Source organism: Sus scrofa, chromosome 7, assembly GCF_054392235.1.
Source record: "Sus scrofa isolate SSC_HxYL_T2T_F1_AM1 chromosome 7, Sscrofa_HxYL_maternal_Yorkshire_Landrace_v2.0, whole genome shotgun sequence".
NCBI classification, from domain to species: Eukaryota; Metazoa; Chordata; class Mammalia; order Artiodactyla; family Suidae; genus Sus; species Sus scrofa.
In genome coordinates this window covers 41,315,816-41,340,467 of record NC_139389.1, presented here as the reverse complement: position 1 = coordinate 41,340,467, position 24,652 = coordinate 41,315,816, and the positions used below count along the sequence as shown (strand labels likewise).

The 24,652-nt window shown below is 47.4% G+C and overlaps 1 long non-coding RNA gene across 6 annotated transcripts; it reads right to left on the bottom strand.

Annotated features, from left to right (window-relative positions):
- Positions 1-3,262: 3,262 nt before the first annotated feature.
- On the bottom strand, positions 3,263-23,387 carry LOC102163428 (uncharacterized). 6 transcript variants are annotated; one of them, XR_002345693.2, is made up of 5 exons: positions 23,205-23,387; positions 13,832-13,933; positions 11,546-11,653; positions 9,532-9,654; positions 3,263-6,832 (listed from the first exon to the last, which is right to left on the bottom strand). It is a non-coding gene; the product is annotated as an uncharacterized LOC102163428 (long non-coding RNA). The 6 variants fall into 6 exon arrangements; XR_014809197.1 differs by lacking the exon at positions 23,205-23,387 and adding an exon at positions 23,067-23,189 and having other exon boundaries at positions 5,763-6,832; XR_001297838.3 differs by lacking the exon at positions 13,832-13,933 and having other exon boundaries at positions 23,205-23,386.
- Positions 23,388-24,652: the final 1,265 nt, after the last annotated feature.

Here is a 24,652-nt window from a genome sequence, read left to right as displayed (position 1 = left end):
GCATGCAGTGGGTGCAGCCAAGAAAAAAAAAATCATTTTACAAACCACACACTCATATTTTCCCTCTCCTTTCCAAACACCTTGCCCCAACTGTTTTATAACAAAGAAATATAATACTATTTTCTCCTCTTTGCATTATCTGCTTTCAGCTACATTTCCAGCTGGAGCTGTAGCCTTGAACCTCGCCTCAGCTGAGCTTCCCTAATCATACTATTCCTTCTTGATGTCCTCAGTAATTTCCTAAGTCCAACTTTTTTTTTTTTTTTTTTTTTTTTGCAAGGTCTATTAAATTTGGGATAGGTACTATTATTTGAACTGGTCCTTCTGGATTTCTCAGTGGTTTCCTAAGAACAGGTAAGGGTAGTCACTCAAGTGATATTTCCTGTGTGCCCTAGTAAAAAAATCCAACAGCATGTTTTTCTCTTCATAGTTGAAATGAAAATGAATTTTCGAAAGTCTGATAGTCAGCTTAGTCCCTCATAACCTGTTGTTGACCTTAGTGGTGGAGGATCTAATGTTAAAATTAGAACTGACTTTGGGTCCTGGCCTTATTTACCATCTGGGCATCTTATTTTTATTTAACTAACACTTATACAGACTTTGCTATGTGCCAAGCACTGTTGTAAGCATTTTGCAAATATTTGCTCGGCTAATCCTCAGAGGAGTAGTAGTCGTATATAACCCTATTATGAAGTAGTGTTATTATTATCCTTACTTTACAGATGAGGAATCTGAGACACGGAGGTGTGAAGCAATCTGCTAACCTATGGACGTGAATTTAAGCTTGCCTCTGCGGCACATCCCCTTTTTGGCAGGAGACACGGCTCAGTTTCCACATCCCCACCTTGCAACCTTAGACAAGTCAATCAGCCCGGCTGGGGGCGTGTGAAGGGTGTGAAACTGGGCAGCAGGGAAGACTGGGCATGAAACCCACGGGAAAAACCAAAGAGCCAAGCCAGAGGGAAGGCAGAGTTCAAGGCTGCTCCTCTCTTCCCATCCCTGAGTCGAGCAGTGACACAGGTCTCTGATACCTTCTTATAATTCGATTCACAGTCTCAGTCCTGTACCATTTCTGTTTCCTTGAGCTGCATCTAGACATGATTCTGGTCCCCACCAGCTTCTGACCTCATTACTCATTCTGTTTACAGCTTGGCCTCACCCTTCAGACTGCCCTGATTTCCCAGATAGGAATTTGGCTGCCCTCATTGACTGTGATTCAGATGTCCGCCCCCACCATGGTGCCCCAGCCCTCCTGTGTACACAGCCCCTCTGGTTGGACAGGTCCCCTGACATCACTCCTTCCCTCCCGGAAACCCCCATCACGGGGAAGGCAGGGCTCTGAGTATATCCACTCCAAGGAGGTAGGGCAGGCTCACAAGGACCTCGAATGAAATCTGGGGGCGGGGGGGGGGGGGGGAAAGCCATGGAAGGATCTGGAGTTAAGTGGGATAATGTGAATGAAGAGGGCTTTAAAGGAGGATGAGGTATGGGATAGGACAAGGCAAGGCTGGAGGCAGGGGCATCTGTGATGGGGGTGACAGACGACGAAGGGCTGAGGTGAAGCGACCAGTGAAGATCGGAGACAGATCTCACAACACTGGCCATTGCCTGAATTTGAAGGGCAGGAGCGTGGGGAGAGTCAACTCTGGAGAGTGATTCTCCCAGATTTCCCTTCTCAAGCATCTGGGAAGCAAATGCTTCAACCCACAATTACAGGCTAGTTGTGAGAAAGTAAAAGAGCCTGGAGTAGCGCCTGGAAACTGGGTATAGGCTCAAGAGACATTTACAGAATAGGACATACTTATGTCAAATCCCTAGATTTTCTTTTCTTTTTTTTTTTTTTCCTTTTTATGCCTGCACTTGCAGCATATTGCAGTTCCTAGGCTAGGGGTCGAATCAGAGCTGCAGCTGCTAGCTTATGCCACAGCTACAGCAACACTGAATCCAAGCCGCATCTACAACCTACACCACAGCTCTTGGCAATGCCAAATCCTTAATTCCCTGAGCGAGGTCAGGGATCGAACCCACATCCTCAGGGACAATATGTCAGGTTCTTAACCATTGAGCCACAACAGGAACTCCTCAAATCTCTAGAGATTGTCATTGAAATATAAATGCCCAAATGAAAGATGAAATCAAGAGCCTCAAACACCCTTGTCTTAAAAAAAAGAGGAAAGCCTGGTAGGAAGAGGCTGAGGCATGGGGAAGGCAGCGAAGGAGGTGTTTCCTGCCAGGTGCACCTGTTGGGTCACTGTGAGACTGAGTGAGAGGAGCCCAGATGCAAAGCCCAGGTTTATCTTTATCACAGTTCATCTAGAACTTCCCTGTGCCAGGAGAGGGGAGCATGGGAGATGCCAGCGAGGAGCTGGAAGCAGAGTTGACAGCTGACGAATGGGGGGGGGGGCAGCCTTCAGTCAGTCACCGACTGCAGGAGTCTGTGGGGGCCCGGAAGTGCCCCAGGGGGAGACGAACAGGCACAGGGGGAGACCAACAGGCACACGGGGAGGGTCCAGTGAGCCAGGCTGAGCAGGCCCTGACCCCAGTTGTCACTGTCTTCCAGGTCTGTCCCCTGCACTTGAAGTAGAGAGCTGGCCTGTGGTCCCCTCCCAAGATAGCCTGTGCTATCTTATTACTCAATTATTTCAGCCTCCTCCTTCTTGACGTCATTTCATTTTCCGTCCCCTGTCCCCTTGCCGTCACCCAGTTAATCCTTTCTCTCTGACCCGTGTAGCTTTTTCTTTTCATCTCTCTTTTCTCTCTAGAAACTTTGGCTGGAATCAAAAACAGTCCCCCCAAGAGGGGAAAACTCTACAACTAATTTTAAAAAATTGTTTTTCTTTGTCCATGTCTGATGGCATACATGTTTTTCATATGTCTTATCTTTTACCCCTGGATTATGACTTGTTGGGAGCCCAGGACAGTGGCAGGCTCTGAGAAGGTGTTTTATCATGAATACATGGAGCCTTCCCTATAGATCGCAGTTTGATTGACAGAGATAATGGTCCCAGCAGTCACTGTTATTTCTCCCGTGCTAGGTGCTGTGTTAATTGCTTTCTACTCATTCTCGCTGAATCCTCGCAGCAACCCTGTCAATCGCATATCAGCCTATCCCCGTTGGACAAATGAGGAAATTAAGACTCAAGGATTAAGTAACGTGTCCAGTTAAAGCTGTGAGTGTTGGTTCCAAGCCGACATCTAGTGAGCACTCGCTACACACCAGGCTCCGTGCCATTGCTTCACAAGGACTCCTCCAACAGCACCGTGGGGTAAATATTGTTTTTATTTTTTATTTTTATTTTTTAATTAAAAATATGGCTGCGCCCATGGCATATAGAAGTTCCTGGACCAGGGTGTGAATCTGAACCTAAGCTGCAACTATGCCACAGTTGCAGCAACACTGGATTCTTTAATTCACTGCTTTGGGCTGGGGCTCGAACCCTTGCCCCTGCAGAGACCTGAGCTGCTGCAGTCAGATTCTTAACCCACGGTGCCACACTGGGAACTCTGGGGCAAATACGCTTATTCTCCTTATCTTGCAGGTCAGAAGGCTGGCTCAGGGATATTAAATCACTTGCAAATATCATACATATCCTAGGATGCAGTGGAACCAAGTTGTCCCCCTAGGCTGAGGGACTCCTAGCCCTTGCTCTTTGACCTTGCTCATTAAAATACCAAAAGAGCCTGCATGCATTTTGGCTTTACCATGGAAGTGATCCCAGGGAAGGACCCTCAGGATAGCATTATATCCAAGTTCCAAGGTGCACCCTGGCCACAGAACAGAGTGGTGGCAGGACAGGGCTGGGAAGACGAAGTGGTTAATGTCTGAGAAGGGAAGTGCAGGAGCTGTGGTGAGTGGCGTTAGAACCGCCTCGGTGCCTGCCCTGCAAATGCAAACAGCCCTGGCCTGGGCTTCCCGGGGCTGGCCCCGGGTGGGGGCTGGCGGGAAGCCTGCTGGAAGGGAAGCCCCGTCTGAGGGAGCAGCCACGGGACCCTGGAGCAGTGGCTTCCCCCTCTCTGACCTTTAGCTTTGCGCTGATGAATTGGCAGCAACTGTGTGACATCAGGGAGACATTTTCTTCTTTGTGAGCTCAGAGCTTCCATTTAAAAATTCCTTGGTCACAAGACGGAGGCTGCAGAAGCCCAGGCACACTTGTGGCGGCAGCAGGTGACGTGCACTTGCTCCAAATCTTCCAGAAGTCTGCGTAAATCCCAGGGATTCCGGGCGGCCTTGGGGATGGCCATGTAAGGTGCGATCGCTGGCCTCACTTATCCCCGCTGCGCTGCCAGCTCTAAGGAGCCCCGCGGGGAGGAGATCACAGGGGCTGAGCAGACCAGGCAGGCGCCAGGGAGCCACCAGCCTCCTCTGGCACTTTCTTCTGCCTGACCAAGCTCTTCTAGTCCTTACCCCTGCTGAAAACCAGCGTTGGGTTAAAATTCAGGGAGCTCAAGAGTCATCCAAACATGTTTCTTCTTGACTTTTGTGTGTGAGATGGGTGTGTGTTGGGGGGAGCCAGTAAGCGAATGCCTAAACTTGAGAGTGCTAGAGGGAACTATGATTTTATTTTTATTTCTAAAAAATTACTATTATTTTTCAGGGCCAAACCTGTGGCATATGGACGTTCCCAGGCTAGGGGTTGAATCATCACTGCAGCCTACACCACAGCCATAGCAAGGTCAGATGCGAGCAGCTTCTGCGACCTATGCCTCAGCTTGCGGCAACCCCTGATCCTTAACCCACTGAGAGAAGCCAGGGATCGAACCCTCATCCTCATGGATGGATACTAGACAGGTTTGTAATCTTCCAAGCCACAATGGGAACTCTGGAACTATGATTTTAATACAGCGGAGGTGGGAGTTGAAGGGTGCTTAGACATCTCAACACTGCAAGCCAAGCCCCAGTTTTACAGATAAGTAAACAGCAGGCTCAGAGAGGGAAAGTGACTTGCCTAAGGCTTCACAGAACCTTAGTTGCAGAGGCAGGACTAGAATAGATCTTCCTTTCTGGGTCTCAGTTACCTCACAGATAAAATGACACAGTGAGGGATTTCTCTTGTGGCACAGTACATTAAGGATCCAATGTTGTCACTTGCTGTGGTCCGGGTTTGATTCCTAGCCTGGGAACTTCCACATTCTTTGGGGGGGAGGCCCCAAAAAAGTGTCACGGTGGAATTTAATTTAGTGATGTCCAATATTCCCCTCCAGATTTTTTTTTTTTTTTTTTTTTTTAAGGACCATAGCTGCGGCATATGGAGGTTCCCAGGCTAGGGGTTGAATTGGAGCTACAGCTGCCTGCCTACACCACAGCCACAGCAACATCAGATCCAAGCTTCATCTGTGACCTGCACCACAGCTTGAGTAAACACTAGATCCTTAATCCACTGAGAAAGGCCAGGGATTGAACCCGAATCCTCATGGATTACTAGTTGTGCTTGTAACCTGCTGGACCATGGCAGGAACTCCATCCCTCCAGATCTTAGAATACAAAACCGTAGTTGGCTGACCCTCCCTGGGTCCCTGGGGGACCCTAGTGGAGCTGGTGGAGCAGGGCCCTGACCAAGGAAGGATGCGTGGCTAGGAAGGTTGGGGGCGTGGTAAATGAAGAGATAGATAGATACTCCTGGACTTTGGGAAAGATGATTTCATCACCTCCCACATGAGTCCCTTCCCTGGCCCCTGCCTTTGGAGAGACTAGCATTCATCCCAGAGCCACCATCTTCCCTTTTTCCCTTCCTTCCCAACCCACAGACACACATATTTCTTGATTTCTGCTTAAAAGCTGGACCACTGTCACTCCAGCTTATGTATCTGTAGCATTCCACTATTTTGGCGGGGGAGGGGGAGTGGGGGGGGGTGTCTGAGCGGAAGAGGGAGGGAGAGCAATGCCCGAAGCCTGAAGAAATTCCTGAGGCCAAGGATTGAAGCCCTAGTGACAATGTCAGGTCCCTAACCTGTTGAGCCACTAGGGAGCTCTTCTACTACCTTTCATGGAGGAATCACTCACTGCGTGCAGGGGACTGCATACTTTACATGATCACACTTAACCCTCCTTCCTCCATCCTCTGCCTTAGGTCATCATCCTCATTAAGTAGATGATGAAACCTAGGCTCAGAGATTTACATATTTGCATATTCCAATAGCTAATAAGTGATGACTCCCTAAAGTTACTCAAATCTGACTGGTGACCAAGCTTCCTTTCCCACATGACCTCTCCTGTGTTGCCCTCCTGCATTACATCTTCAGCAGCCCCAAAGCTCTGGCTGTGGCCCATAAATTCACCAGAATATGAGGGGTGCTAAGACCAAGGTCAGGAGTTTCCTGGTGGCTCAGCAGATTAAGGATTTAGTGTTGTCATCACTGTGTTCCATCCCAGGCACTTACTCATGATGTGGGCTTGCCACAAAATAAATAAATAAATAAATAAAGTCTAAGTTCACTGGCTTCATTCCTGTAAGGAACCAATACCTTTGTCCTATTTCAAGACCACAGACTGTTGTACCCTTGAATCTGCCCCCTTATCTCACAATAAATCCTCGGGATTGCAGCTCATCATAGGGAGAAGAACCAGGATCCTTTGCGTCTTTCATGATTACTGGACAACAAAGTCCAAGTGATCAGTTACCATTTTGTTCCTCTGAGCTTCCTTGGGGCGAGAGAGAATGCAAACCCACCATGTTGTCCTCATTGATCAACTACATTACACGGATGAATTTGCAGACATTTCCTAGAGTGGCAGTTTGGGCACCAAACGACCTTCTGGCCTCGCTGAGTTTTGTTCCTTGTGGCATCTCCAATTGGTCATCGGGTCACACAAGTCGGGGGGTGGAGGCAGCAGCTGCAAAGGCAATAATACCCTGTTAGGGTCCAGGGATCCTCCAGGAGTGGTGATTCTTCTCCAAGAGATGTTGATGAGGGTCTGAGGTTGAGAGGCTAAGTGGGCGGGATTGGGTGTGAAGCCACATAGGCAAACTCAGGGACAAGCCGTTCTTTGCACATTCTTTGTTCATTCCTTCCAAATACACTTAACTGGGTGGATTAGATCTGGGATTGTTTTGGACCCAGAATTCCAAAGCTAATCATCAAGAAGGTAACATTCTGGAGTTCCCACTGTGGCTCAGCGGGTTAAGAATCCAACTAGTATCCATGAGGATGTTGGTTCCATCCCTGGCCCTGCTCAGTGGGTTAAGGATCTGGCGTTACTGTAAGCTGTGGTGTAGGTCACATATGCAGCTTGGATCTGGCATTGTGGCTGTGGTGTAGGCCAGCCACTGCAGCTCTGATTTGACCCCTAGCCTGGGAACTTCCATATGCTGCGGGTGCGGCCCTATAAAAAAAAAAAAAAAGTTAACATTCTAACTGGAGACCAACACATACACAAGCATGATTATACAATGTGAGAGATGCCATCACAGAGCTGTGGTCCCTTAATGGATGGAGGAAGTCGTTCTGCTGTACTGGGGGTGAGGGGCTGGTCTGGAAAGGCCACACTGAGAAAGTGTCCTCTGAGCCCAGTCTTGAGATACAAGGAGAGAACATTCCAGACCTGGAGAAGAGCTGGAACAAAGGTACAAAGGCCAGAGCGAGCACAGCTAGATCAGGGAGCTTGGAGCACCTTCCACAGAGCTCTGGCTTGTCTTTTTACGAAATGAACCTCCTTTGCAGGTGTCAGCCTATGTCATCACAATCATCATAGCTAATGTGTATAGAATTGACTAGAGTTCTCTTCTGGCGCAGTGGGTTAAGGATCCGATGTTGTCACTTCATCGGCCTGGGCATGGCCAAAAAAAAAAAATGGATTTGGGGAAGGGTGTAATGTGGGGGGGCGGTGAGGGGGGGTGTTACAGATTGAGTGTTAATTAGGTTTAGATTTTGGAGAGCTTTAAATGCCATCTAGAAGGTCTGAATATCATTTTATGGTGATATAAAGAAAAAGGCAGGTGAGAGGGTACTCCCCCACCAGGGCACTGTGCTAGCACACACCTCTTCCCACCGTGCAGCGCAGTGAAAGGTTTTGAGCAGATATATTCAGTTTAAGAAGATTAACTTTGTGTTGGATGCAGGATTTTTTTTTTTTTTTTTGTCTTTTTAGGGCCGCACTGGCGACATATGGAGGTTCCCAGGCTAGGGGTCAAATCAGAGCTGCAGCCTCCGGCCTACACCATAGCTGCAGCAATGCCAGATCCCAGCCGCATCTGCAACCTACATCACAGCTCATGGCAACCCTGGATCCTTAACCCACTGAGCAAGGCCAGGGATCGAACCCACGACTTCATGGATACTAGTTGGGTTCATTAACCGCTAGTATCGATGGGAACTTCTTTATTTTATTTATTTATTTATTTATTTTTGTGGATGCAGGATGAATTGGAAGGGAAAGGGTTTAGCAGTGGAGGGTCCATTGCAAGGGATGATAAAATCTAGGCATGAAGGATGGGGAGTTAGTGCCTGAATTATGGTGATGATGATAATGGAATGGGGACATTTATAAAGATGCTAACACATGAGAACTATATATACATATATATGCATATGTAGGTATATATATGTATATACACACATATATATTTATTTTTTAAATATTTATTTATTTATTTACTGCTATACTGGCGGCAAGTCTAAGTTCTGGGGCCAGGGATTGAACCCGCGCGGCACAGCAGCAACCTGAGCCACAGCAGCGACTATGCCAGATCCTTAACCTGCTGAGCCACCAGGGAACTCCTAGAAACATATTTTTTATGTATAAATTCTGGTTTGTCACTTTTCCAGATTTGATTTTCAAATCAGTGTTAGGTTTTTTGTTTTCCTTTTTTTAAGCTGTGGAGTTCACTGGTATTGCTATAATACATTCTCTTGCAAGTCTTGTCTTTGAGTCCACTTGTTGCCGGTACCTGAATGAGACCCAGATCTATAAAAGCTTGAATCTGAGGGTAAACTTGGCCCCCTACTGACTTGGAGAAGAATCTAAACTTGGCAAAATGCCTCCATCGCTCTTTAAGCAGCAGCCTGAAAAAGTAGCTCTCTACCTACCCCCCACCTAATGAACTATATCTAATAGCCTCTCTTTAGAGAGTCCTTTGAGAAAGAGATGGCGTTTGTTTTTGACCTCATTATCCATTTCAGCCTGTCCTTGATGAAAATAATCGCCCCTTAGGCAGGTACATTCCTCGCATGCCGCTCTCTGCTGGCGGCCGAGGCGTTGTTAACCCCAGTGACCATGGGAAAATGCTGCTGTCGGCTTCCGAGAGTCTAAAGGGAGTTGGCACAAGATAACAAGGGGTGAAGAGGTCAGAGTGGAAGCCCCTTTCATCTTTTCAGGCTGTTTCCAACTCAGACAAAGGATCCTGTCCAGGGGTGCAAGGCCCACGCGGCTTTATTTTACGGTCTGGCCCTGAATGGGGGTTGGGAGGGCTGTGTCGTATCTGGATATTGTTTGGGAGGCGAAGGCCTGGCTCCCGGGAAGTCCTCGACTCCTGGGGGAATGCTAAGTGGAAGGAAGGGCAGGCAGCCCCTGCTTCGGCGGAAGAGACCACCCACCTCCTCAAAGGAGAGTGTGAAGGGCTTGAATGGAAGGAGAAGTCCTGCAGGATTTATCATTCAGACAGTGAGATTAAGGGTGGGAGGCCGTTTAGCCGCTTCCAATCCGGGTGGCTCTAGAATCTGCAGCAGAAGAGGCAAAGAGGGGAGGGTTGGATGGAGAGGTGAGGACAGTTTGGAAACCCCTGCCCCCCCCCGGGGGGGGGGGAAATCCAGATCAACCCCCTGCTTGCCATTAACCTGCTTTGTGACTTTGAACCAGTCATTTCTCCCTTTTTGCAAAATGAAGCAATTGGAAGCTTACCAGAAATGGCTTCAAGAGGCTACTTTGGAGGAAGGGGAGTTTACGCTGCCCCATCTCCTCCCCAGTACGCATTCTCAGCTTGCTTCATTGACTGTGTTTTTTTAGAAAAGCAACTTAGCCACATTATCAATAACTGAAAGTCAACAACTCTGTATTATCAAAATCCCTGGCCCATTCCCCAAAACCTTCATGCAATAATGATTGTCTTCCAAAAAAAACAAACAACCCCATCAAAAAATGGGCAGAAGATCTAAACAGACAATTCTCCAAAGAAGACATACTGATGGCCAAAAAACACATGAAAAGATGTTCAACATCACTTCATTATTAGAGAAATGCAAATAAAAACAATTATGAGGTACCACCTTACACCAGCCAGAACGGCCATCATCACAATGTTGACAATAAGTGCTGGAGAGGGTGTGGAGAAAAAGGAACCCTATTACACTGTTAGAGGGAATGTAAATTGGTGCAACCACTGTGGAAAAAAGTATGGCGTTTTCTTCAGAAAACTAAAAATAGAACTACCATTTGATCTAGCAATCCCACTCCTGGGCATCTATCCAGAGGAAACCACGACTCGCAAAGACACATGTACTCCGATGTTCACTGCAGCACTATTTGCAACAGCCAAGACATGGAAACAACCTAAATGTCCACTGACAGAGGAGTGGATAAACAAGATGTGGTACATATACACAATAGAATATTACCCAGCCATTAAAAGGAACGAAATAACGGCATTTGTAGCACATGGATGGACCTAGAAATTACCATGCTAAGTGAAGTCAGTCAGACAGTGAGACACCAACATGTGGAATCTGACAAAGGGCACAATGAACTTTTTGCAGAACAGATACTGACTCACAGACTTTGAAAAACATGGTTTCCAAAGGAGACAGGTTGGGGGATAGGGGGATGCACTGGGGGGTTGGGATGGAAATGCTATAAAATTGGATTGTGATGATCATTGTACAACTATCAATGTAATAAATTCACTGAGTAATAATAATAAAGAAAACTATGATTGACATTAGGATGGATTTCCCTATGATGGTTTTCTCCCCGCCCCCGCCAGCTGAACCTGCTGCATATAGAAGCCCCCAGGGCCAGGGATTGAATCCTCAACACAGCAGCAACCCAAGTTGCTGCAGTGACAACACCAGATCCTTAACCTGCTCCCCTGGAAGTAGAAACAGCTCCCCTCTGCTTTTCCAATGTTGCTTACACCTTTTTTCAGCTCTCTTCAAATTTCCTAATTCTTTTTTTTAGGGGGGCCGTGCATCCTGGGCATATGGAGGCTCCCAGGCTAGGGGTTGAATCACAGCTGTAGCTGCTGGCCTGTGCCACAGCCACAGCAACTCAGGACCTGAGCCATGTCTGAGACCTATGCCACAGCTGATGGCAATGCCGGATCCTTAACCCACTGAGCGAGGCCAGGGATCAAACCTGCCTCCTCATGGATACTAGTCAGGTTTGTTACTGCTGAGCCACAACAGGCACTCCAAATTTCCCAATTTGGAGTGTCATGTTTTCTGCTGGGGCTGACTGTCAGAGAATATATATCATTAGTGTTTTCCAGATTCCAACACATAATCTATGTGGACTCTAGCTACATGGTATAGTGTAGAGTGTATATGTACCTACAGTAATTCAATTAATCATTCCCCTATGTAACTGCTTCCCGTTTTTTCAGTATTAAATACCTACCTCAGTGAGGAGTTCCCTGGTGTCCCAGTGGATTAACGATTTGGCATTGTCACTGCAGTGGCTCAGGTCTCTGCTCTGGTGCAGGTTCAATCCCTGGCCCTGGAAATTCTGCACGTCAGGGGCAGAATCAAAAAAGAAAAAAGGAAAAAATCTCAGTGACCTACTCACCCGACAAGAAACCAAGATTTCTTTTCTTTTTTTTTTGGCTGCCTGCATGGCATGTGGATGTTCCCAGGCCAGAGACTGAACCTGAGCCACAGCAGTGGCAACACCAGATCCTTTAACTACTAGGCCACCAGGGAACTCCTGAGAAACCAAGGTTTCTTTCTTTCTTTCTTTTTTTTTTTGTGGCTGCCCCACTGCATATGGAGTTCTCTAGTCCAGGATCAGATCCAGGCCGCAGTTGCCACCTATGCCACAGCTGCAACAACTTTCTATCCTTAACTGTGGATTGAACCTTTGTCCCAATGCTCCAGAAAGGCCAACTATCCCATTGTTGTGCCACAATAGGAACTCCTCAAGGGTTCTTTTAATTGCAGACACTTCCTTTCCTTTTTGGGTTCAAATTCATGGCAGCAAGTGTGTTTTCAGTTGTAGACCTTGGCTGCCCTCAGGGAACTTACGAAAGTGAGAAACATGATGCTAGAGAGATCAACCTAGGCAAAGTGCAAGGCAACATGGCTGGAAATTCAAAGACAGAGGAGGGGTGGATGCAGGTTGGTTAGTTGGAAAAGGCCTGCTGATGGGCAGGGCCATTTCAGGACACGGCTGTCTGATCATCAGTCTGGTTGACTTATCATAGTCTAGCAGTGGGCCTCATCTGATTTTGTTTGATAAGTATATAAAATCAGAATGCCAGTTTAGCTTACAAAGAGAAAAATGTCTTTCAGGTGGATCTGAATCTTGGCGTCAAGATGTCCAAGCACATTATGTCCTACAGACAGAGAGCCAGGTGTTTGGGGAGCATAGAGTTTTTCCAAAGAATGGTCAGACGACTTGAAAGCTTAAGGGCAGCAGGCTGGATAGCCGAACTCACCCATCTCCACAGTAGGGATGACCTTGACCATGGAGACTTAATATCCCAAGTCTGTTGGCCAAGACCCCCTTCCCTCTAATCTAATAGTGCTCAGATATGCATGGTCAGTTTGAGCCTTAGTAACCCCACCTTTCCCCGCCTTTGACCTTCCCTTTAAGGGATGCTTTACCACCCTAATCTGCACAAGAATCACCTGAGGATCTTGTTAAGTACAGATTTGGATTTAGTAGCCTGGGGTGGGGCCGGAATGTTTGCAGTTTTAACGGGATGCCAAAATGCTTTCAGTCTAGTATAATCTAGTCTTTTGGAGCCCCTTAAAAGAATGTTTTTCTTATCTCTGCTCTAATCCCATTTGTTGGTAATTTATAGTTTAACATAGGATGGGTCATCTTTTGTTTTCGTCCCTAGTTGAGGAGGGGCCACTTGGTGGTAGCTCCTAAAGCAGCAGGAGGGACCTTCACTGGGGGGAAGCAAGGGAACCAAATTTTGGCGGCGTGAACTTTATGGTTTCTGACTTCTCCCCAGAGCCCCGGAGCTGCAGACCGACTGCTCTCCCTTCACTTTCACCTCAAGCTGGAAAACCTAGCTTCCCCTTTTGACAGAGAAGGGAAAACAAAACCTATAATTTTTTTTTTTTCTTTTTAGGGCCACACCATAGGCATGTGGAAGTTCCCAGGCTAGGGGTCATATCGGAGCTACAACTGCTGGCAAACGCCACAGTCACAGCAATGCTGGATCCCTGACCCACTGAGTGAGGCCAGGGATCAAACCCTCAACCTCATGGATACTGGTTGAGTTTATTTCCGCTTTGCCAGAACAGGAACTCTAATTTTTTTTTTAAGGAAATGCTTTATAGGCCCTTCCTTCCTTCCTTCCTTTTTTCCCACAAGGAGGCATATGGAAATTCCCAGGCCAGGAGTCAAAATGGAGCCTCAGCTGCTGGCCTACACCTCAGCCACAGCAACATGGGATCTAAGCTGCATTTGTGACCACAGCTCATGGCAATGTCAGATCCTCAACCTACTAAGCAAGGCCAAGGATTGAACCCGCATCCTCATGGATACTAGTCAGGTTCCTAACCCGCTGAGCCACAATGAGAACTCCAAAACTTATGTAAGTTTTTGTGAAATGATTTAGCTTGCACCTTCAAAGCCAGTCCCCTCATAATTTTTAATGAAGAGTTGAAAAGAATAGGATCAGGAAATTAATCACAAGTATATTACTAACAGTGCTTTACATTTAAAAAATACCTGACAATTTTCCAAATCACTTGAATATCCACAATCTGTTTGATAATTTCAACATCCTTGGAAGGTAGAGCAGGCATTATTGTCCCTTTTTTCCTCCATTTTCTAGATAAAACAGCATCAGAGAAGTCAAATGATATATGCAGTTTCAATTAGCTACTAGGTGGTAAAGCTTGGGTTCAAAGATTTTATTTTATTTATTTTATTTTTTAATTGAAATATAATTGACTTATAGTATTATATTAGTTTTGAAACAGAAGAGAAGGGGGCAGGGCACAACTTTTAAAAGAATGACAGAGAGTTCTTGTGGCACAGCGGAAACGAATCCAACTAGGAACCATGAGGTTAAGGGTTCGATCCCTGGCCTTGCTCAGTGGGTGAAGGATTCAGCCTTGCCACGAGCTGTGGTTTAGGTTGCAAACGTGGCACGGATCTGGCGCCTGTATGGCTGTGGTGTAGGCCGGCAGCTGTAGCTCTGATTGGACCCCTAGCCCGGGAACCTCCATATGCCACAAGTGCGGCCCTAAAAAGCAAAAAATAAAAATAAGAGAATGACAGAGCCCTTGAGGATATGACAAAAACTGGTTAGAACCAACTAGGTCCAAGACAGTGGATGATTCAACTTCCCCTGGACCTTGAGCCTCTTCATACGCTCATTGTAACACATTAGCAGCTAATGGACATGCCCACAGGTGCCAGGACAGTTCTGAGGCCAACTATAAAAGGCCAAAAAGTAGGCAGTGGCCCAATTCCTGGAAATTCCTACCCCTTTTCTGAAATAGTTGGAATAATCCTCCCACTGCTAGCCTATGGAAATACCCAGCCCATAAAAACTAACCACCCCAGGAGTTCCCTGGTGGCTCAGCTGGTTAACCATCTGGTATTGTCACTGCTGTGGCGTGGATTTGATCCCATCTACATGCTGCCAGTATGGCCAAAAATAAAAAATAAAAAAGACAATGAAGACAATGGGGTTGAGTCTGGGATTGGCATGTGCGCACTGAGGTACATGGCCAATGGGACCCGCTGTCCTGTGCTAGAGTTCCTAGCACAGGAGCTCTACCCGATATTCTGTGATAATATACAGGGGAAAAGAATCTAGAAATTGAATGGATGTGTGTATATGTATAACTGAATCACTTTGCCGTATGGCAGAAATGATCAGTCTTGTAAATCAACTATATCTAAATAAAACATCAAAAGATGAAGAAAAAAAAAAGGTAGTGGGGTCGAGTCCCAGTCTGGGTTTTGGCTGGGTTCCAGCCCTATCTGAGTCACTTTTAGGTGTACAACAAAGTGACTCAATATATTTTTCCGTTACAAAATGACCACCGTGATGAGTGACCATCTATCCCCAAAGTGATTCACTTATTGTCTGCATTTCCCTTGCTGGACTTTACATCCCTTGACTTATTTATTTTATAACTGGAAGTTTGTGGCTCTAAGTCTCTCACCTGTCTCCCTCATCCCTCCACCCACCTCCCCCACCACAGCCACCAGTTTGTTCTCTGTATCTGAGTCTGGGTTCAAAGCTTTTAAATATTCCGCAGGCATTCACATGTACTATCAGCCCCTTGACATGCACACCGCATTTGCCCACAAAATGATTCAAAAGTACCAAGGACCCAGAGCCAGGAGGAGCCTTGGGACTCAGATCCATATTTTCCCTCTTAGCCTGGGCTGCATGTCTTCTTGACTTTTTTTTTTTTTTTTTTTTTGTCTTTTGTCTTTTGTTGTTGTTGCTATTTCTTGGGCCGCTCCCGCGGCATATGGAGGTTCCCAGGCTAGGGGTCGAATCCGAGCTGTAGCCACCAGCCTACGCCAGAGCCACAGCAACGCAGGATCCGAGCCGTGTCTGCAACCTACACCACAGCTCACGGCAACGCCAGATCGTTAACCCACTGAGCAAGGGCAGGGACCGAACCCGCAACCTCATGGTTCCTAGTCGGATTCGTTAACCACTGCGCCACGACGGGAACTCCTGTCTTCTTGACTTTTACCTAAAATTCCAGCAGTTGCTGCTTCCATGTTTCCTATGATTTGATCCTGCCCATTTTTTTTGGACACACCCCGGGCCAGGGATCAAACTTGTGCCACAGCAGTGACCCGAGCCGCTGTAGTGACAACACAGGATCTTTAATCCACCGAACCACCAGGGAACTCATGATCCTGCTCATTCCTACTGCCACTGTCCCCACCCAGGCTTTCCTCATCACTCCCTTGAATTTTTACCACAGCATCACTCTAGGTTATTAAAACTAGTATAAACACGGATGGAGCCCTACTATGTGCCAGGCCTTGTGCCAAGTTCTGAGGGTAGGGATGACGGCGTCCTGGCTCCTGCCCTCCAGGACCTTCCTGGAGACACCAAGACCTGGAACTGTCACTGTAACAGGACAGTGGGGAGGTGAGAGACCTGCCTGGGGGCTGGGTGACGGCAGGTTGTTCCTTGCCTTTGGTCTCTGGCCTTCTTGTTCTCTCCCTGACGGGCACTCAGTGTTCTGTGTGTGCCCTTGTCAAGATCCTTACCTAATTTCACAGTCCCAAGACTTCAGCTTGGTATTTATCGTTATTATTATTATCTTCTATTGAGGTAGAGTTTGTTTGTTTATTTATTTATTTTTGTCTTTTTAGGGCCACCCCTGTGGCATATGGAGGTTCCCAGGCTAGGGGTCCAAATGGAGCTATTGCTGGCCTACGCCAGAGCCACAGCAATGCCAGAACTGAGCTGCATCTGTGACCTACACCATAGCTCACAGCAATGCCAGATCCTTAACCCACTTAGCGAGGCCAGGGATCGAACCTGCCACCTCATGCTTCCTAGCCGGATTTGTTTCTGCTGAGCCATGACAGGAACTTTATTTATTTATTTCCTTTTTTTTTTTTTTTTTTTTGCTGCTCTTTGGCATTAGAAATTAAGTCATAACAACTCTTCCTATGGCCGAACCTGTGGCACATGGAGGTTCCCAGGTTAGGTGTCCAATCAGAGCTGCAGCTGCCAGCCTATTTTACAGCCACAGCAACACTGGACTGAGCCACATCTGCAACCTATGCCACAGCTTGCAACAATGCTGGATCCTTAACCCATGGAGCAAGGCTGGGGATCGAATCCGCAACCTCATGGTTCCTAGCTGGATTTGTTTCTGCTGTGCCACGATGGGAACTCCTCAGCTTGGCATTTATTACACTCCATTATCGGGCCCCTGCACTCTACCGTTCCTCATCGCCACTCTTTGTGCCTCTCACAACTTCCTCCTGATTGGCCCAGGCACTTACAGTTGCAAATTTCTATGATCTAGTCAAAAAATCATCATAATAATAGTCCTATTTATTGCTTGACTGTGGTGTCACTCTACTAAACACTTTTTCATGTTATTTCATGAAATCCTTCTAACTCAGGGTGGTATGTAAGCCTTGTCCTCATTTTGAGAGAAACAAGGTTCAGAGAGGCTAAGTAACTGGCTCAAGTCACACAGTCAGAGCATGGCTGAGGAGAACTCAGCCCCTCAGGTCCAACCCCAAGTCATCCCACTCTTGCCCTCTACCCAGCTTAGATGAGTGGAAAATGGGGTATATAGGGGTTAGTAAATTTGTCTCCTCACTCTCTGCTCCCAGACCTGAAATACTCTTCCTCCTTCAGGGATCTCAGCGGCACACTCCCCTCAGGAACCCCCGGGGGCTCTCTCTCACCTTGATTTCCCTTCAGCGGCTTGCTCCCTTTACACCGCGTGATCATGGATTACTTAAGCTCCCATTGCCTTGGAATTGTTCTCTCGTGGTTTCGTGGGGGTGCATCAGAGCCTGGCTACAAACTACTCTCAGACTTGAGAGACAGCCAACAGCCATAATAATAACTACCAACGCTGCTGAGAGTGGAGACGTCATTCAGAACACCAGCCGGAGCATCAAGAAGGCCTCGCCATATAATTAGTACGGTGGTAACTCTGGGCTACAGCTTCTCCTCTGAAAGTGCAGGGGCTCCATCTAGATGGTCTTGGTCTTCCTCAAGAAATATTTGTGGTTCTGCGTTTGTTTGTTTGCTTTTAAAAAGGAGTTCCTGTTGTGGCTCAGAGGTAATGAACCTAGCTAGTATCCAAGAGGTTGTGGGTTTGATCCCTGGCCTTGCTCAGTGGGTTCAGGACCCAGCCTTGCTGTGAGCTGCAGTGTAGGCTGCCGACGCAGTGTAAGGTCTGGTGGATCTGGCGTTGCTGTGGCTGTGGTGTAGGCCAGCAGCTGCAGCTCCCACTCAACCCCATAAGCTGCAATTGCAGCCCTAAAGAAAAAAAAGAAAGAAAAAAAAGAAAGAAAAAAAAGAAAGAAAAAAAAGAAAGAAAAAAAAAGAAAGAAAAAAAAAGAAAGAAAAAAAAAGAAAGAAAAAAAAGAAATATGTGTTTTCTTTTCTTTTTTTGGCCACCCCATGGCATATGGAGTTCCTGGGCCAGGGATCAGATCTGAGCGGCAGTTGCAACCTATCCCGCAGCTGGGCCAATGCTGGATCCTTAACCCAATGGGCTGGGCCGGGATCGAACCTGTGTCCCAGTGCTACAGAAATGCCACCAATTCTGTTGTGTCACTGGGGAACTCCAAGAAATTTTTGCCATACTCCCCTCATGCACCAGGAGTCCTCAGGAATAAAATAGACAAAACTCCTTGCTTTCATTCTATTAGAAGGAGACAAATAAACAAAGTAAATACTTGAAGTATATATTATGTCAGAGAGTGATAAGTGTTGGGGAGAAATATAAAGCAGGGAAGGGGGAAAGGAAATGCCAAAGAGTGACATTATCTGACTTACACTTTAAAAGACTCCCCAGTTGTTGGAGGAGAATAGACAGTAATAGGATAAGCCAGTGAGTGGGAGACCAATTAGGAGGTAATTGCCGAGATCCAGATGAGGGCGGGTGCTGTGGCTTGGACAAGGAGTTGTGGTTAAAAGTGGTCAGATTTGGGATATTTTTTGAAGGTAAAGCCCAGAGCAATTTACTGAAGGATTATATGTGGAGCCAATTTAAGGACGTCTCCAAGGTTGCTGACTTGGAAGAAACACCTGAAAGATGGAGTCCTCATTGGCTAAGCGGAGAAAGACGATGAGAAGGGAGTGGTTTTGTTTTTCCTAGAGATTTTCTTTTTTCTTTTTCTTTTTTCTGTCTTTTTAGGGTCACTCCTGTGGCATATGGAAGTTCCCAGGCTAGGGGTTGAATCAGAGCTGCAGCTGCCGGCCTACACCACAGCCACAGCAACACCAGATCCAAACCGCATCTGCTACCTACACCACAGTTCACGGCAACTCCAGATCCTTAACCCACTGAGCAAGGCCAGGGATCAAACCTGCGTCCTCATGGATACTCGTCAGATTCATTTCCACTGATCCATGACGGGACCTCCAATAATGCATCCTTGAATTGGTTTCCCTTTCGTCTCTCTTTCTCTTACCCTGTCCCTCATTTCTGCTCTCTAGAATTTTGTTCCCTTATAAACTCCCTACCTGCAAACCTTTTATGAAGGTTCTGCTTCTAGGAGAACCTGGGCTAAGACAGTGGCATTTAACACAATGAGACTGAATGAAATCACCAACGGATTAATGAAGACTGGGAACAGATTCAAGGACAAAGCCCTAGGACCCTCCAACATTTGGAGGTGAAGGAGGTAAGGAGGGCCTAGCAAAGGAGATGCTGAGAAAGAATCGAGCAACCCTAGCGTCATGGAAGCCAACGGAAGAAGCTGAGCAGTCCAGTAAGCTGAGGACAAAATCATGACCATTAGGAGGGAACTAGTGACTTTAACAGAGAACAGTTTGGGTGGAGCCAATGGAGTGATTGAAACGGGTTTGTGAGAGAAGCTGGAAGAGAAGGAGGGTCAAGAGAGACTTTTTTTTTGGATAGGAGAAATTATAGCATATTTATATATATTTACATGCTGATGGCAAATGATTCAGCAAAGAGGGAAAACAGATGATGCAGGAGAAAGGAGGGAGCAGGACGGGAGGGAGGAGGGGATGGGATCAGTGGCCTGGGCAGGTGTTTGCCTTAGATAGGCACAAACGTCGGCTTATCCCCAAACTGCAGGCAGGAAAGCAGGGTCTGTGGCAAATGCTCACATCCCACGATTGTGTGAATTGCAAGGTCACGAAGACTTTGAGTCTGGGAGTTCCCTGGTGGTGCAGCAGGTTAAGGATCTGGCATTGTCACTGCTGCAGCTCAGGTCACTGTTATGGCAAGTGTTCCATCCCTGGCCTGGGAACTTCCACATGCTATGGGGCACGGCCAGCATGCGGAAAAAGGGGGTAGGGGAGAAAAAGACTTTGAGTCTTTGCTTTCCACCAACCACCTCCATTTTCAGAGAAGATGTGACTTGTCACAGACATGTCACTGATTAGAAGCCAAGGCTCCTCTGCCCCTCCCCCACCCTACACCTCACCAGCACCTTCGGGCAGAATCCTGACCATACCCTGTCCCTTCCCTGCTGTGCTCTGGGTAGTGGACATTAGCGAACTCCAGGAAGGACATTAGATAGGGGACCAGAGAAATGGGCAAGTTTCAGAATAGGACAAACAAGCCATGGGTGGAGTTAATCTGAAGGTCTATTGATGAGTTCAAGGGATTTCCCTAGATGTATTTTGTTTTCTTCTTTTTAGGGATGCACCTGCAGCGTATGGAAATTCCCAGGCTAGAGGTCGAGTCAGAGCTGCAGCTGCTGGCCTACACCACAGCCACAGCAGCACTGCACCCAAGACAAATCTGCAACCTATGCCATAGCTAGAGACAATGCTGGATCCTTAACCCACTGAGGGAGGTCAGGGATCGAACCTTCATCCTCATGGATACAAGTTGGGTCCTTAATCTACTGAGCCACAGTGGGAACTCCCAAATCTTTTTTTTTTTTTTTTTTTCAATTGTGCCCACAGCATACAGAAGTTCCCAGACCAAGGATCAAACACTTGCCACAACAGTGACCTGAGCCACAACAGTGACAACACTGGATCCTGAACCCACTAGGCCACCAGGGAACTCCAAATTTGTACAGTCTTATAAGAATAAACTCTTTACGTATTTAGCTATGACTTCAGGCCCACTGGCCAGGCTCCTGTAACCCAGTTATCTCAGACCTGGACTGAGAAGGGGTGTGCAGTATGGGGCAACCGTGTCTGTAATCACTGCAAAGATAGCTCCCTGAGTGTGGATTCAAAAATATAAATTATGAACTGCTCTTAGGCACAAATTATTCCCATGTGAGCTTGCTGAGCGTGATCCACTTATCTCTAGGGCCAATCGCTAGTTAAATCCTGCCCAAGTAGCTGAAAGCCTGTTTGTTTTATGACAAAGAGGGGGAAGGGGCCCTGCTGCAATTCGGGGCCAGGATAGAACCTCAGGCCAATGCTCTATTATGTCTGTTCGGGGAACCCTTCAAGTTGGCTCCGTTTGCGACGCCTCTCTTCACCCTCCCTCCCCAACAGTATCCGAAGAGACACACTGGCCCCAGTTCCAACTTCCATCCCTCGGGTGTGGAGGGCAGGCCAAGGGGACCAGGAGCTGGATGTCACCCAGAGATAACCCAGGGCTGCTTCTCCGAAGAAATGATCGGGAGCTCTTCACTTCTGTTGCCCTTTGCAGCTGTTTCAAAGCACCTGCAGTATCTGTGATTTCATGGAATCCTCCCTGCGACCGACCGGGAGGGAGGGGCAGCAGGTTTTATTATTACCGTGGTGCAGCCCAAGAGACTGCGGCTCCACGAGGAAGCAGGACTCTGTCCGGGTCACACGGTTAATAAGCAGTTGAACTGGGACTCAAGGCCAGGTCTCCTGACCATGACTCGGACACCCGGGTAACAGGAAGTCTCAGCAAACCCTCCTGGAGGGGTGGCCTTCCGTCCCAGGACCAGACACTTGCTGTGAGCCCAGCTCTGCCCTCAGTGGCTGTGTGACCTTGGGCAAGTTGTTTGAGGGTCTCTGTGCCTCTTTGCTCCTGTGTAACATGAGCAGAATAATAACGCCAGAGTCCCCATACAGTGTTGTTTTTGTTTTGTTTTAAACTTAGCCTCCTGGATCATCCCAGAAATTGGCCAATGTTACTCTTCGTTATTTATTTTATCTTATTTATTTTAAGGTCCACAGGTGCAGCATATGGAAGTTCTCACGCTAGGGGTCGAATGGGAGCTGTCTCTGCAAGCCTATGGCACAGCCACAGCCACAGCAACGCCAGATCCTTAACCCACTGAGCAAGGTCAAGGATCAAACCCGCATCTTTGGAGTTCCCTTCGTGGCTCAGTGGTTAATGAACCCGATTAGGATCCATGAGGATTGGGGTTCAATCCCTGGCCTCGCTCAACAGGTTAAGAATCTGGTGTTGCTGTGAGCTGTGGTGTAGGTTGCAGATGAGGCTCGGATCTGACATTGCTGTGGCTGTGGTGTAGGCTAGCAGCTGTAAGCTCTGATTAGACCCCTAGTCTCAGAACCTCCACATGCCATGAGTGTGGCCCTAAAAAGCAAAAAAAAAACACCTCATTCTCATGGATACTAGTCAGGTTCGTTTCTGCTGAGCCACAACAGGAACTTCCTACTTCGTTTTATTTTTTTCCTTGGCCATGCCTATGGCATGTGCAAATATTCGGGCCAGAGACTGAATTCCCACCAGAGAAACCTGAGCCACAGCAGTGACAATGCCGTCTCCTTAACCCACTGAGACACCAGGGAACTCCCCCATAGAGCGTCCTGAAAGGAGGAAATGAGATGTTACAGCGAGAGCAAAACACACCGTCTGGCTGAGCGCAAGACATGGGGAAGTGTTACAGCCCCCACCCCCCAAAGTCTTTTCCTCTGAGGCACGACCTAAAGGCTGCATTTAAGAATCCTGCACAGGGGTCCCTGCTTACCTTCCTCCTCCCCTGCCCTTCCCTCCCTCCATCTCTTAGTCTCTCTATGATAATGCTTCCTCCCATTTGTCCAGCTCTTTTTAACTTTTCAAAGTGCTTTCTCTCCCAGCACCTCTTGAGATGCTCCTGACAACCCCGTAGATAACAGAACCTGAAATCTTCACTCCCTTCTTACAGATAAGGGGGGACCAAGGTAAGGGAGGCCAACCAGCTGCTCTGAGCCAACGCTTCTGTGAGCCCCGGAGCTGGGACTCTCCCTGATGTAGTTATCACTCCGGTTCCGGGAAATCTTTTGTTGTGTGGGTTTCCTTTTCTGCCTCTGAAAGCGGCAGGAGGAGACCTAATTGAATCTCTGCGAGCTCAGGCTTACCTTTCAGACGGAAGAGCGTGGAGAGCAAAGTGGTGGAGAGAACCACCCCCAGGCCACCCTGCCTCCCTGCACTTCAAGACCTGGGCTTGGGAGCTGGGAAGGCAGCTCCGGCTAAGGAGCAAATTCCAGCTGACTCACCAGGCGGGTAAGAGTTGAAAAGGTCAAAGGGTGCTGCTCTCGCCTGAGACTCCAGCATCAGCTCTGCCACTTGATATCTGAGGACACCTTGAACGAGCCAAGGTGCGCCCCAGTTTCCTCATCTGTAACAGGAAGACGGGATTTAGATAATGTTTCAGCGGCTCTCGTGAGAACCTGAAAGGGATTTGCTTGAGTACAGCGGCGGTATTTCTTTTCTTTGGCCGCGCCTGTGGCATGCGCAAGTTCCCGGGCCAGGGGTCAAGCTGGCACCACAGCAGCGATCTGAACCATGGCAGTGACAAGGCTGGATCCCCAATGCAATCTGCTGAGCCACCAGGGAACACCTACGATTTTTTTAAAAAACTTTTTTAGGATGAAAGTTTTCAAGCAAATTCAACATCAACAACAACACTATTGTGAATGAAACGCCAAGGATCTATTGCCTCGCTTCAATCACCAGCATTCTGTCTTTCTCTGTCCCCTGGCATCTCTACCTCCATAGCCCACCCACTTAATGGTTATTTTGTAGAGTTCTTTCTTTCTTTTTTTTTCCAGGTGGAATTAACAAACATGGAAATGCAGCAATCTTACATGGGCAACACTGATAAATGGATCTGCCCCTGTAAGCTATATCTCTATCATGGCATAGAATATTTCCGCTTTCCTGAAAGTTCTCTAGTGTCCATCCTGGGCAAACATCACACATGAGTGTGGCACATGGGGTTGGCAAATGCTCTCTTTTCGGGTCCAGCTAGGTCAGAGTCAGATCTGCTGTCTTAAACTGTTATCCTGCTTCCTGTTTCCGTCCACTCCTGTCAGCCGTGTGTCCCTGGAGGTCATGGGCTTCTGGTGCATGTGATCAGGGCCCACTTCTTAAGTGAGGAAGACTGGCTACACATTCTTAGAAGCTCTCTTTTGTTTTTCTGACATATTTATTCTTCCTTGGGTTTTTTCTTTGTTCGCTTCCATTTTTCACTCCTGAAAGCACTCATAAGTGCCTTCTCACACCTGCTGCTTCTCTCTTTTAGAACATCCTCACTTTTCTGTGTTCAGCCCATCTTCTCTGCTCACTGTCCTTCGTCTTTTCAGTTTGTTTGTACTCTGGACACTTGATACTGAGCCATAACTTCAGGGTCTAGCCCAAGGCATTTGGTCAACAGTGAGAGAGGGAATGAATATGCAAAGGGCCATGTGCTCCAGAAACACCTGAGTCTTGTACCTGTAACACGGTCCACTAAGCAAGCCCAACCTGCCAGACCTGCCACTTCTGGATCACATCTTCCTCTCTGCACTGAGCACAAGGCTATTTGCTATTTATCTGCCCCTTTGGAAGCCCCGGCATTTGAAAGGAAGGAGTCTGATTTCCTGGCAAAATGTGACCCAAAGGATCATCCTCCTCCCTCCCCCCATCATTTAAAAACAAAACAAAACAAAAATCCCAGAGCAAG